This window comes from Coturnix japonica, chromosome 8 (genome assembly GCF_054131305.1).
Source record: "Coturnix japonica strain WE chromosome 8, WE-NBRP24, whole genome shotgun sequence".
NCBI classification, from domain to species: domain Eukaryota; kingdom Metazoa; phylum Chordata; class Aves; order Galliformes; family Phasianidae; genus Coturnix; species Coturnix japonica.
Genome location: NC_140670.1, coordinates 12,732,708 through 12,747,110, shown reverse-complemented (window position 1 = coordinate 12,747,110; position 14,403 = coordinate 12,732,708).

Here is a 14,403-nt window from a genome sequence, read left to right as displayed (position 1 = left end):
AACCACACTTGCCTGTCAGTAGGAAAGTATGACACCAGACGTTGAGGTCATTCTGAAATTAGATCCTCTCCAACAAAGTTTTCAATTAGTCCCCCTACACTAGAGCTTTCAACTAGCTTCTAACAGAGCTTTTGTGAACCCAAACCTCACTGTGACCTCCCAACATCTGTACAAAAATATGAGAAATATTACACATAGCTGGAAGAAAAGGAAAAAGAAACTGCTAGGTAATCTATGCAGATGGACAGAACAAATTGCAAGCTGAGCCTTTAGGAATGCTAATAAACATTTTCATTCTTAAATATTGTTTGATAATTTTTTTTACATGCTGCATTGCTATATCTTACTGCATTTAAGAGGTACACACGCACTGTTCTACACTCATTACTGAGACAAGACAACTTTGCATGCTAGGGCTCCTCTAACATCTCAGCAGCGTGACATGCCTGGTATGCACCACTCAGAACATGTGAGCTGTTAATTGCCACAGCACAACATTTCCCTTGGAGGAGAATTCCCATGGTGAGATTTGTCTGCAGGGTCTATTCTATGCTACTTAGGAGGCAGCTGTTGCAGCAGATGACAAAATCTGAAAACAAATCAAGACAAGCGTAATTTTGATATGTGGAACTGCTGTTTCAGAAATACCGAGAGGTTTACATTACAGCGTGGCTGAAGACGTGGAACTGCTGTGAAACTTCAAGATCTGCATTTGGCACACAGTCTGTACTAATTCAAGGAGTTGCAGCTGGAATTATACTGTTATTCAGATGGGCAACATATCCAACATATATGTTTTTCACGACATTGAGTTTTGTCTCCAAAAATATGAACTACAGATTTAACCTTTACAATAACTCTTCCTTGAGTGACTTCCTATAGTCTCCACTTCAGGAGGCCAAATCTGAGATTTAGAGAGGTCTGCTCCTCTATTAAATCAGCACACTGCCTCTAAAATTATATCAAGGATTTGCATACTAAATACCCAAAATAAAAAGCAGCCTCAATGACTGTTTTTTTCTACATTTTGTTATTCCTAGTGTTATTGATTTGTGTATTAGCTCTTAAGGTAAAGTGAAGCCAACACATCCTACTATAAAGAATACCCAGTTCACGCACTGGGCCCTCAGCACATTTTTCCTACCAGCAAGATCTTCTGTCTGCTTCAGCTGTACAGAATTAAATTTTGGAATAATAAGCACAGAGATGGTCAAGTGTCTTATTAGATCGTGTTACAACAGTAACAAAGACTCTGAAATGACAATGTGTTTTACCAGGAAAATGAGAGGATCAAATTACAGAAAAAATATAAATTTTTGTAGTTAAGAGTTAATATATACTACCGCATGAAAACTGTTTATAACTATTAAGCTATGAAATTGAATTTTTAAAATAGTAAGTGCTAACCTTCTGCTAACTATATATAACATGCAATGATAAATATAGGTTATCTTAAAATGTTAATATTGTGTCAAATAGGAGGCTGAACGAGGTCTACGGTGTGCAGAAGGCACGACCAAATACTCACTGCTCACTACCAGCCTACACATAAAGAAGATACTTTCACTTATTTTTAAAAAATTTCAGATCTTGAACCTTTTATTTAATTATCTTTAGACATCAACTAATTTCATGGCCCAGTGCTGACTGCTCAATAGAAATGGAAAACTCATTCTGGATTCTTCCTCTTGGATTCAGATTTCATTAGCATAACACCTCAGATCTTTTGTAAAATTGTTCTTCTCTGCTTATTTAACCTGTGTAGTTTCACAGTCAAGACAAAAACAAAGTGTTTAATGAATGGTAACTGTATTTATATAAATATATATATGATATATATGTGTAATGTTCATAACATAAATTGAATGCATCCAGGTTTAGGGTCATATCTCTGCCAACCTTTGTGTAAGGCAGCAGGTGATAGCGGTGCTGTTAACATGAGCCATGATGACAGATTTGTCCACAGCAGACAATGGGAGATCCACTGCCCCACACACAGCTGGCCCCATTAGAAAGGCCCCCAGCTGGGACCTGCAGGCTCCTCACATGCATGCAGCACCTTTTCTTCCTTCAGCTGCTGCATGTAAGACAAACTTGGATAAACCATTTACACATGAAATCACACGAACTGCAGGATGTGGGTAAAGCAGACCCATTTGGGCCCTGGCTGGCCAGGGTTGCCCCAAGCTGTCTTGACCCTGGCTGCTTTATCTCTGCCAGCATTCTCTAACTCCTGCTGTCCACTTCCTCCATTCTGCATGCCTCCAAACAAAGAGGAGGCAATATTTCTTTGCCAGACAAGGCAATTACTGTTTTTCAGCCACATAGCTTTCTCCTAGATATCGACTGCATTGCCTTCAAAACAGGATAGTGTCAGAAAATTTATGTCTCAAGCTTAGGCTCAATCTTCCATTCACACTGAAAGCTATAACAGCCAGAGAGCATGTCTAGAGTTCATGATAAAGAGATCAGCTCACAGCACTCACTCAAAATACACTCCTAAGTAATTTAATTGGCATCCTATATCACAAAATGAGAGTATTTATCTTAATCACTGACTAGAAAGAATAGCTCCCTGCTGTTATTATAAAACATTCCCTATTTCTTGAAGAGAATTTGTGAATTAATCCTCCCTTACCTCTATCTCTACAGAAATCAGTATTAGAAGCAGGGTCTGAAGCAGACAAATGGGATTTGGTGGGTTAATTTGCTCAAATAATTGTAAAGAAAATATGTTCTCAGTTAGTAATGGAAGGAAAATACTACTGTAACTAGAAGATAGAAAATATGACGAGACAGCAAACAGAAAGATGTGTTTTAAAGACTACTGCTCCTCAGAAGACATTTGACAGTTTGATGCTCTAAAAATCTCAGCAATGCAGTCAAGCTTGACCTGTGTAGCTCCCGTAGCTTAACATACCACAGTATAAAACACAGCAGCATTTTAACTGAATCATAGTTAACCACATCCTACTACAAGCTTCCTAACCAGGGAGCAGTTGTTATAAAGGCAAAACAATCACAGAGGCTGACAGCCACTTTCCAGTAATAGACAGAGACCCCAAGTTTACAAGCATGAAGTGATTTCACATATAGAAAGTCATCAAACTTCTATCAGCAGCATTAATGTTGTCCAGCCACACAGGTTATTTTTAAAAGAACTTGAGAGTGTTTGTATAAATGATTTGATTACTTCCTTTCTTATTATTTTAACTTTTACTACAGTATAAGGAAAAATTTCTGAGACAGAAATTCCAAGTTAACTTCTTGCATAAGTGACTTGTAATTGAGTTTTTGTTTGTCTCCTACAAAAATGCAGCACTGGTAGTCCCAGAGGGACATGCCCTACAGAAAGAGCAGCCCATTAAGGCTGTTTCTCTCAAGACCCTGTTTTAAGATAGGCAATGACTCATTTTTTAAGCTTTCATAAGAAAATATACATCAATCCCAGTGTCATCCCAAAGAGTACCTCCGGCTCTTAGCTACTGAGTCAGCAGTGCCACTAGCTCTTCAGAAATAGGATATATCACCAAATCATTGCAAGCTGCAACCACATAAGTTGGTGTCCTGATCTACCTTCTATGAGAGGAAAGCCTGCTCATCCACATGGTTGCCCTCTCCTCCCACCACAAATGTCTGAAGGCCTGCAGCAGTCCACGTGCTGAAGTCCCCATGCCTGGCCTGCTCAGACACCTGACATGATCATGCAAGAGAGATGGCAGAGTAACAGCATGTATTGACCTGCAGTTGTAAGGCCAGTGTCTTGTCCAGCCCTGCATTTTGATGACTTTCACATGCAGGAGGGCTCAGTGCTTGAGCCCTGTCTACTCTGTCAGACAGGAAGGCTTTAATCCTGTTACTGCATGGAACCAGCTGCTCTCTGGCAAGAATAATTATGCTGTTATCTGCAATCAGTAGTCACCCCCTCCCTGAGCCTGAATACTCTCTGTAAGGCAAAACAAAACTTTCCCTCTCAGGGTTTCTGTCTAAAATTTTGAGCTGAAAAACCCCAACTGGATTGTTATGTGAATTCTGCTGCCATTGGGATGGGCCATGCACAGCCTGTCTGAGCACTTTGTACCATGCACTTTCAAACCAGAGAACATCTGCTCCTCAAGTAATGGATCTAATTGAAAAAAAGTTTCTCCCTTAATCTTTACAAGGACATATGAGTACATTCCTCCTCTAAAAAATATAAGTTAATGGTTGTCTCTTTCCAGAGGCATATTTGATTACTCATTTTATACCTTTGTGAAGGGCTGTGTGCATAGTCTGAGATGTAATATTTGATTTCTAGGCCTCTGTCATAAACAGCAGTTAGAGTCATTAGACATTCTCATTCAATAAAGAAGGCTAAAAAAGGATAACCTTAATGGATGCCCTGTCACATCTCATCCATCTTGAAAAAATTACATCTCATAGTAAACATAAAACCTTTAAACAAGGCATGATACCCCACTGCCCTGAGCTTTCCTTTCAGCTGTGCAACCTGCAGCCATTCAGATTCTACAGATGCTACTCATAGTACCTTAAAAAGTGAAATCTCAGCTCTAGAACACCTGCCAAGAGAAGAGAACAGAATACTATGAGGAAAGACTGTAAAGGGATTCGGAAGTCTCAAATCCCTGAGAGAGCTATTATTAGATGACAGATTTAGATTTCATTTCTGCTAGAAAAAAATTCAGACATTGGGGATGCTTAGTCATTAGTAACAGAGCAGGAAATAAAATGTAGAGACTTTTACCGCATATTCTGTTTGAAACAAAACAGATATTTTAACCAAAAACTGTTTTTGAATTGGAAGCATAAATCAATGTAGTGAAAAGAGGCTACTGGAAAGCATACCGATTTATATCTCTGGGGAAAAGCAAAAATTGTAACCTTCCCTAATAATAATCATGAAGAAGCTTGATTGGCCAGCAGGCTTCACAGGATTAAATGGGTTGAACCCTGAGAAAAGACAGATTGTGTTGTGACTGGAACATTTATTTTCTTTGGGAACATTCCAATGAAAACTACAGAAAGTAAGACATTAATTTCAGTTTTTCTTTCTGATTCTTACCTCTTCTATTTATTTAATCTTTTTCTCCAATAGAAAATAAGCATGTGGAAAAAGGAATGAAGCAGCTTTAAAAAATAACTAGCCAAAAATGTTTAAGTTCATAGCAGCTGAAAACAATTTCTTTATAAAAGCAAAATTTTGAGAAAAATTGTGTACCCTGTGCAGCTCTACTTATATGAAATCCAGCACTGACTGTAGCAGTTACAGTGACCACTCATGAGAAAAATACAATGGACTTCCTTTTTCAATAGCAAGTAATTGAAAGGTGGTTAACAGAAGGGACAAACTAACAGGAGGAGAGTGAAGACAGGGGAGTAGCTCCATGGGTGGCAGGAATAGCAAAGCTTTATCCTGCAGCCAGACCACAGGTTCTCCTCTATATTTTCACTTGCTCTATAGAAATGATTTTATTTCATATAGAAATGATTTTTTTTTTTTAAATTTATTTCTGTCAAATGATGATGGAATCAGACAACTGCTTTAAAATGTATTCCGGTAAAACAATAATTGTAGGAAGCATATACTGACAGTATAGAAAGTCCTCTTTTGGAGATCAGGCTAGAGTAAAACCAGGCAAACCTTGTAGAAAGTACACTTTCTACAAACCAGAAGGCTGTGAGCCACCACTCACTGCTCAGATGTGGAGCTTTGAAATGAAAATGCACAAAGGAAAGTTTGACAGCTAATTAAACTTTTTCCAAAATACACATGAAGAATTTTATGAAAGAGGTCACATTTTTCTGACACTCTGTCTTGCTGACAGGAGCATTAAGTTGAGCAGGACCAATTCAGTAGCCAGAATCATGGAGGATGCGCGTGTAAGTCTGCCAGTGGCACTGGCTCAAGGCTGAGTTCTTTGGCATTGCTTGTCTTGCAGCAGGATCTTCAGCAGATGGCACTTTTCATGTTTTTGTTAGTTTGCTTTTGTAATTTGTCACCTGAACTTCCTTGTCCACACAGCCTGTAAAGTACCATAATGCTAATTTTAACAGGTGTACCTCAGGATTTGTGTTTTGTTTGCTGTCTTTCATACTTCCTTTTAAGTAAGCAAGGTTTTTGAGAATTACATTTCTCTGAACTTTAGAATTCACCTTAACTTTCCATATTTTAGTGAAAGAATTAACCTAAAAGGCTAAAGACTGTACAAATCGGTATTTTACTCAAAAATAAGAGCAATGAATAATTCAAAAGCATATTGCAAGCAGCAATCACACTCTAGATGTACTTAGTAATAGCCAGGAATAAGAGTAATCAGCATGGGTCTTTGTAAATACCTGTAGGGAATTTCTGCCAATCCGGTAAAACATTCTTATTATATTTTCTACCCTCTGCACTCTAGTTCTTTTCTTTTTTCCACAAGCATCATTATAAAACAGAGATTTGTTCTTTAGCCCCTTTGACTAAATCTCACTTCATATTACAGAAAAAGAAAGGGGTTTTTTTGTTTCTTTTTGGGTTAGGCCAGAGCAGGTTTCTCTGGCTTTCTGCTTGGAAGGTGCATCTTAAGGAAATGACAAAATTCCCTTGCTATTTTCTTCATGTTTTCATTGGCAAGGTATTGCTTATCTTATGACACTTATTTGGTGATAAGAAATCCTCTACTGAGATGCCATACATTTAACAAAAGAAAGCTGAAAAGCAGAGCACCCTGTAACCTGTGGCTGTTTAAGATAGGGAGGAGGTCTGAAAACACAGGTTTTAGAAGGAGCTAGTTTGAGTAAAACAGCCAGACCCCAGGAGTGTAAGCTGGAACTATACCCTTACCTACAAAGTGGTTAAAAAACAAAAAAATAGAAGAAAAGAAATAGTTTCATTTACTAAATACATGAATAATTTGACTGAAACATGGCAGAAGAATAACAAAGGCATTAGCACGTGAGAAGAGCTGCCTGCTGGTGTATTTTTAAACTTATGTAATGAAAATCCACATAATTCATACGGAGTTGTTGTGTAATTAGACCTCAGTACTGCTAGAAGTCTTTGATCTGTCAAATATTGGACAAAATTTCAATGAGCTTTCTTCCCAATCATACCAATATGTTTAATGTGTACTGAATATACATAAGCAACTCTAAAGTTAATACCTTCTATTTCATTATGTTGCTCCACAATGTCAGAGGTGGATGTTGGTGGTGTGACAGTAAAGGTTGAACCTTCCAGTCAATATTCTGCTATATTTTTTTGCTGTGTGACAGCAGATCCATGTGGAAAAAAAAATGCACATATATATGTGCTAGGGTTAAAAGCTTATCCACAATAGATGTAAGAAGCCAGCAACCCAAATAACTTCCACCTGGTGGTTGTTAGCCTCACTCTCAGAAAAGTTCTGAAGACTTGCTGACAGACTGTATTGCATGCGTTTTAATCTGATCAAATGAAGAAAAAGTTAGTGTTCTCCCTAAGGCACCAAGAAGGTATGAACATTGTCTTTGAGAGCTCTCAGGTGCTCCAGAAGGCTTACTTTTCACACTGCAAACAGTTTAGTTGGAGGTCATTCAAAGAGCCACCAAATTAAGTAGAATTACCTATTTAGGTAATTAATTACTCTGCACTTGGCACTGTTAAGGCAGCACCTCAAGTACTAAGTTCAGTTTTGGGCCACTCACTATTAGAGAAAAAGGCTCTGGAGCATATCCAGAGAAGCTGTGAAGGATCTGGAGCACAAGTCTAATTGAGAACAGCTAAGGGAACTGGGATTGTTTACTATGAGAAGAGGAGGCTCAGGGGAGACCTTATCACTCTGTACAACTACCTGAAAGGACTTTGTGGTGAGGTGGGGTTTGGCCTTTTCTCCCAAGTAACTAGTGATAGGACAAAAGGGAATGGCTTCAAGTTGCACTAGAGGTTTATGCTGGATGCTAGGAAAAAATTGTTCTCTGAAAAAGTGGTGAGGCATTGGAGTGGGCTGCCCAGAGAGGTGGTGGGGTCTCTGTCCCTGGAGATGTTCAATAAAAGAATAGGTGTGAGACTTAGGGACACAGTTGAGTGGGCATGGTGGTATTGGGTTGACAGAATGGATGATCTTAGAGGTATTTTCCAGTCTTAATGACTATAAGGTTCTATGAAAAATAATGGTAAAGCTGTTGTAGTATCTCCCAAGCTTCCACATGAGCTAGAAAGTGAGTCTAAGATAAGATTAATGAAGAAAATGCTCTTTGATTTGTAGCATAATTTTCTTTCTAACTTATTTAGTCTGGAGAATTGTTCTTTGCCAAAGGACACTTCCCTGTTCAACTCCAGCTCTACACAGAGACCAACAATCTTTCAAAGTAAAATAAAACTTCTAATTTTTTAGCCATAATAGTCAGATTTTTTAGCAAAAGCTGTATGAAGAATTTTCCTGCCAATGGATTCTATTATTATGACAACAAAGGAGCTATTCACACTGTGCTATCTACCAGCATTACTTTCTGCAATACTACTTTAGACTGCAATATTACCTTCTGCAAATGATCCAGAACCTTCAGTCTGCCCTATAGTCCAAATATAAAATCTAGCCCTCCATAAAGGCCTTGAAAATTCACAAACTGCCCACCTGTATAGGTAGTACCTTAAAAGAAAAACAAACAAACAAACAAAAAACCTTTTTCTCTTTTTCTGGGTATAATTTTGTATTCTACTGAAGTGTCAGAGAATTCAGCACATAATAGCACCAAAACAAATTGCTAACTGGGAAAATGAGGTGATAAATTCAAACAGAAATTCAGGTACAGATTTATGTGAGCCAAAGACAGCTTGTAAAATATTAATTGAGCAAGAAGGACACCACAGAGAATTACCAAAGTACTACAAAAACTGAAAATCAAATAAGATGATAGCTTCTGAAGCCAAGTAGAGAACTAGCAACACGGCTCATGTCATGCTAATCTCTCTGGTTTCCATTTCACATTCTTTTTGTTTATATATGTATGTGTATATATGTAAATATACAGTCAGACAGACATGCACACTGGTTAAGTTCAGCTAAGTTTTTCCATATTTAGTTGAATGCTGTTTATTTTAGCATTCTGACCACTCATACTGTGAAAACATTCTCTGTTGGGATATCTGGAAAGAAAAGTTCCAAAAAAAAAGGCAGTGTTAAATCAGAGTGATGTATGTATCAACAAATTTTCTTAATCATTAACAATGGTATACATTGTGTGGTATATTAAAATCAAACAATAAATAAAGAGACATCAGAGAAGATTTTTTATGCCGGTCCTGATTGAACTCTTTCCTTACCTGAGTTTGAAGAGAGTGAGAACTAGAAGCCACCACTGAAGAAGGAGATTTCAAAGGAGATCCGTATTGCCCAAGGAGTTGCTGTGTCCCTTCCTCTTGGCACTGGTTCTCAAATGGCTGCATGTATCAAGCCTTGTTTGAAAACTTGGCAGCTGTTCAGAGATGATCTACTGGATCAACCAGATGATCTGCCACTCTAGCAGCTCTGATGCAACAGAGCACAAGAAACAATATTCTCCTTGAACAACTACACCTTGTTAAAAATATGGTACATTTGTAACTTGCCAAATTAACAGTAACCAGAACACGATATTCCATACTGAGCTGTGAAGGAGACAGTGTTCACTGTAAGGAGTGCAAAGGGCTTCCTTTGGCCACCTGTTCTCTGGTTAACTCTGCAGAGTTGACAAGGGAAGCACGAGTCATTCAGACAATGACAGGAATTCCCTTATTCATATTTGGTTGCTTTTTGACGTACCAAATTGGCAACCTGCAGAACTCAGCCTCAGATTAAAGGCAGTTTAGCATAGCACTGCATTTTTTGCCTGGTTGAGTTGAACTCAGCATTAATGTAAGTCTCAGAAGTAACAGATAGGATGTAATAGAAAATAGAGAATGATACAGAACAGCAGTTTTACCAATCCTACACCGGATAGACAGCTCATTTAGAAACAGGAGACTCACATAGAAGCTCATTACCATCAAAAGAAGTTTTTCCCATGCCCGCTTCCCATTATCAATGCATTCTCACCATTTCTGCTGTCAGTACGTGCACTCTGGCTCTGCAGTGAACCAGGCAAGGATGTTCAACCAGCAAAAGATCTCTCCTCTATCTTCTGTTCCCACAAAGAGCATCTTTAGTATCCTATCAATATTTCGCTCTTGTATTTTATTTTGGAAATTTCCCATTGAAATAAAAAGAAACTTTTATTCCTTCTTAAGTGAATGGAGCTGAAAAAAACAGACATTGTATAGAGACACCTCATTAGCTTGGTCAGTAAGAAAAATATTTATGCTTTGAAAGAAAAGAACCATCAAATGTGGCTCCCATGTCTGTGTCTAAATCTAGGTGACAAGATTTAGATATAATATAGGCCTTAGAAGGCCTATTATATGTAGTAAAATATATTCAACAACAGTAATAGAGATACCTAGCAGTTCTATGGAGCCTACCATCATATTCAAACTGTTGCCCATTTGTACATCTCTGTGGCTTATCCCTCCTCTTTTTATTAGAATGCACTGTTGTGTTTTGTTTTGTTTTTGTTGTTTTTTGCTGTTTTGTTTTGCTTTTTCATTAAATATTATAAATTTTAACACTTGTGAGAGCAGTAGGGAATTACTTTCTTCTTTCTTCTCTTGGAAAACAGCTGGTTTGGGAGCTAGCTACTTTGCCTGAAGCTGCAAGATTTAGTCTAGTTCACACTGAGAATTTTGATGGGGATATAAGCTGTGACTTGGCAGAACTGCAGATTTGCTGAGCTATAGTCATCAGAGTAAATAAATATTTGTACCATTCCACTGATCTACTACTTTAGCCCCTTTATTCTGTCTGAAAGCTATCCTTTGTAACTTTCAACTCATATAGGTGGTATACACAGCAAGTTACTGGAGAAAGCCTTACAGGAGGAATTACCTATCACAATGAACTTCAGTCTGCTACAGCTGTGTTGCTAGTGATATTTGATTTATCTAGTGTAGGAATAATCTCTTCATCTGCATTAGAAGCAGTCATGTCTGTACTGGTAATATTCTCAAGGATCTATGGAACATAGGAATATAGGTCAGTAAGGCAGCATGTGCCTGACCAAGTCAGGACCTCCAGTTGTGGGAAATTATGCGGTTATTGTCTGTGTAGCTCAAAAGAATTACATCTACTGCACACATGTGTCACAGGCCAAAGAACACTGCCATAAATGTACCGTAGAAAAGACAGCCTCAGCCATAATGTGCCTCAGGAACAGAACAGGAGACTTGAAGGTAATCAGCATCTAGAACTTCATAAATGAAACTTCCAAGTGACTTCAATTCGTAATTGTGCAGAAAGGAGGTAAAGACCTACAGTAAATCTGGCCTGGGCTCTCCCCAAGTCAATTGAAGGGTATTACTTGAAATTAAGAATAAGTTCTTACCTACAGATGAAGGTAGATGTCACCACAAACAAAATTTGAGTTTGATGTCCAGCTTCCTTTATTTCAGTCTGTAACTCTCTTCCAAAATAATACGGACAGAAGAAATCCTTAAAGAGTCTCTGGACCCCCTTTTATTTCAATTCTGAGTGCAGCTATACTTATCATAAATACTTTCAAAAAATAGTAATAAAAACAAGAGAAGTATCTGAACTACTTACCAAAGGAAGTTTATGCTTGCATATGTCATCCTGTACTGTTACATCTCAGACATTGCTCTGAGTCTTACTGAAGCTCATGTGAGATCAGTTATAAATGGGAACTGTGTAGACCAAGTGACATAGTGTATCTGAGAAGGAGTTATAAAAAAATATGCTAATTCTGAAAAAAGATTCTTGGAAGAAAATGTGAATACATTGGTGGAATTCTACATAAAGCAATATATTCTTCCACAAACAGTATGTCATTGCCAAGAACTGTTTTTACCTTTCTTAAATGATCTCTTTATATAAATGCTGGACTGGAAAGTGTTTTCACAAAAGAAAGAAGGTTCTCTCTGTTTGTGGTGCTCATTTAGCTCTAGGGGATGTACAATTTGTAATCTGCTTTTATGTTTTGCAGCTTTTCAGATGTCCCTTTCTCCCAAATTCTGATGGCTGAAACACGTTTAGAACAAGAACAGCTATAAGTGTAAAGACACTTTTTCAAAAAAAGTCATGGCTAATGAGAGTTTTTAAAATGAGTTACTCAGTGTTCTGTATTTTCTAGAGAACTGGTGAGAGGAAGGGATTACATACATTTGTGGTTGCTCGCTTCAATTCCTCTTTCTGCTTCTGAAATCTGCTTCTCCTATACCTTGTTAAACCAGTTGTTGTGAAAAAGCAGAGAACTGTAGCCCTTTGTGCATTTATCAGTTGTGTCTTAACCCAGGTACATAACAGCTTATCATGGAAACTACTCATCCAAATAGTTCCCACGAATATAAGTTCTGTCCATTTTTCACTTCATGTTTTCTTAGGTCTCCTCACCTTGCCTTCATTGAAAACAGAGGATTGGCTGAAATTTGTCAACTGAAGCCATTTTGTGCAGGAAACATTAGCTACTTAGTTACACAACTTTATGTATTTGTTATTTTAGAATGCTGATTTTGCATGGATTGTTTTACTTTTACATGAAACTGGAATATTTCTAATATTCATTTGAATGTCTTTGTTTCTTCCCTAGGATACCTCACTGAATTATAGTCTTGACCACTGCACAGATACATGACCAGAAGAGATCATGGTTTACAGCCACAGATTTTTTTAATCCAATGTAGGCTCTACAAGAACAGTATCAATCCATTCCAATAGAAAAATAAAGCAGTTTTCACTGGAAATATATTATATGGGTTACTTTCTGTGGCCTTCATCAATACTCACTCTACATTTTCACACTGTTGAAATGACTCGCTTTGAATGTCAAGTGCAATGTTATGTGGTAAAATTATTTGGTATGAATGTTGTGATATATAACCTAATTCACGTTACACTTGTTTAAGAAACAAATGAAAGCTTTTAAACAAAATAAAGATCAATGACTAATAATAGTTAATGAATTAAAGCACATGACTAATTGATGTAGCTGTTATAGGAACAGCTTGTATCTAGTGCTTTCAGATTTGCAATATTGAACCTGGGTCAGTACTGTTGCCCCTAGAGACATTATGTTATACAGCGCTGAGAAAGTGGAATATAAAATCATGAAAAAAAAATCAAAAAATCAATACAAAACCAACCACAATCTTGTTAATTTCTGTAGTTGCTTGAATAGCTAACATATTTCTACCAGAAATGAAGCCTACTCTGCTTTTCCTCATGAAGCTATGAATAATTGATGTCAGAGCAACACAGAGAATGTGCATTCCTATTACCTAAAATATTTGAGCAGAAATACTTCCTGTCCTTTTTAACTCAATAAACATCAGCAAAAATGTGCTGGATTTCTTTCACATATACTATTCAAAAGACAATGATGAGCAACATAAACTGCAAATACAAATTAAGGAATAAGCCCACTATGTCTATTAAACTGAAAGCTTATGGAAGTATGCTAGTGAACTCACTAAGTATTTAATTGTGCATGCACTTCAGCTTACACAGTATATCTGGGAAACCTTCTTATGTCTACAGGAGTTTTTTCCAGAAGAGAACATTTGTTACTGTTGTCTTGGCAACATGAGCACCATGGAAATATAAATCAGAGCTTAAGAAGATTTTGTTTTTAAACTCTGAAATAAAACAGAGTAAAAACAAGAGCAGAACTTTATGATCTGGTCTCTGCTAAGTGCATGAAATGACTAGATCCATTATGCATTACAGTATTTCACCTTGCTTGGCATTGTTGAGACTACAGGTGGAGTTCAGCCTTAAACAGCATCCAGGAACCATGCAGCAAGAAATTTACAAGCAAGCTACATATAATCTATATTAATTCACAGAACATGACATTAAACTTAGAAGAATAGGACCCTTGAAAAACTCTAAAATAGTCTATCACACTGGAGTTCATTGTTGGAAAAATCTACCCTATCATCCTCACACACCTTACTGAGCCCAGCAGAAAGCTGAGTGCTTGCAAGGCTGTCACCTGGCTTAGAGCAATTACTACTGCTATTGTCATATTAATATTAACATTTACTGAGAATTACAGATTTCATGTTAGGAGTCAAAGTCAAATAGCCTTTCTTCTCCTGTTAGGCTAAAAGACTTTTCTACTGTCAACTGCCTAGACAATATGCAACTTTAAGTAAAGCACTTAGCCTGTGTGAGCTGCCCCTGTTCCCATCACTAGTTTCAGTACAATACACTGGAAATATCCTCTGAAAGCCAAGCAGGTCGCCAAAACATTTCAGACTACCAGCATGTAACCCTAACCTCAGCTGGAGGCAGAGGAGAAAGTAGTGAACTAACCAAAAGACAAATTTACTAACCAAGGAGGAATTTCAGC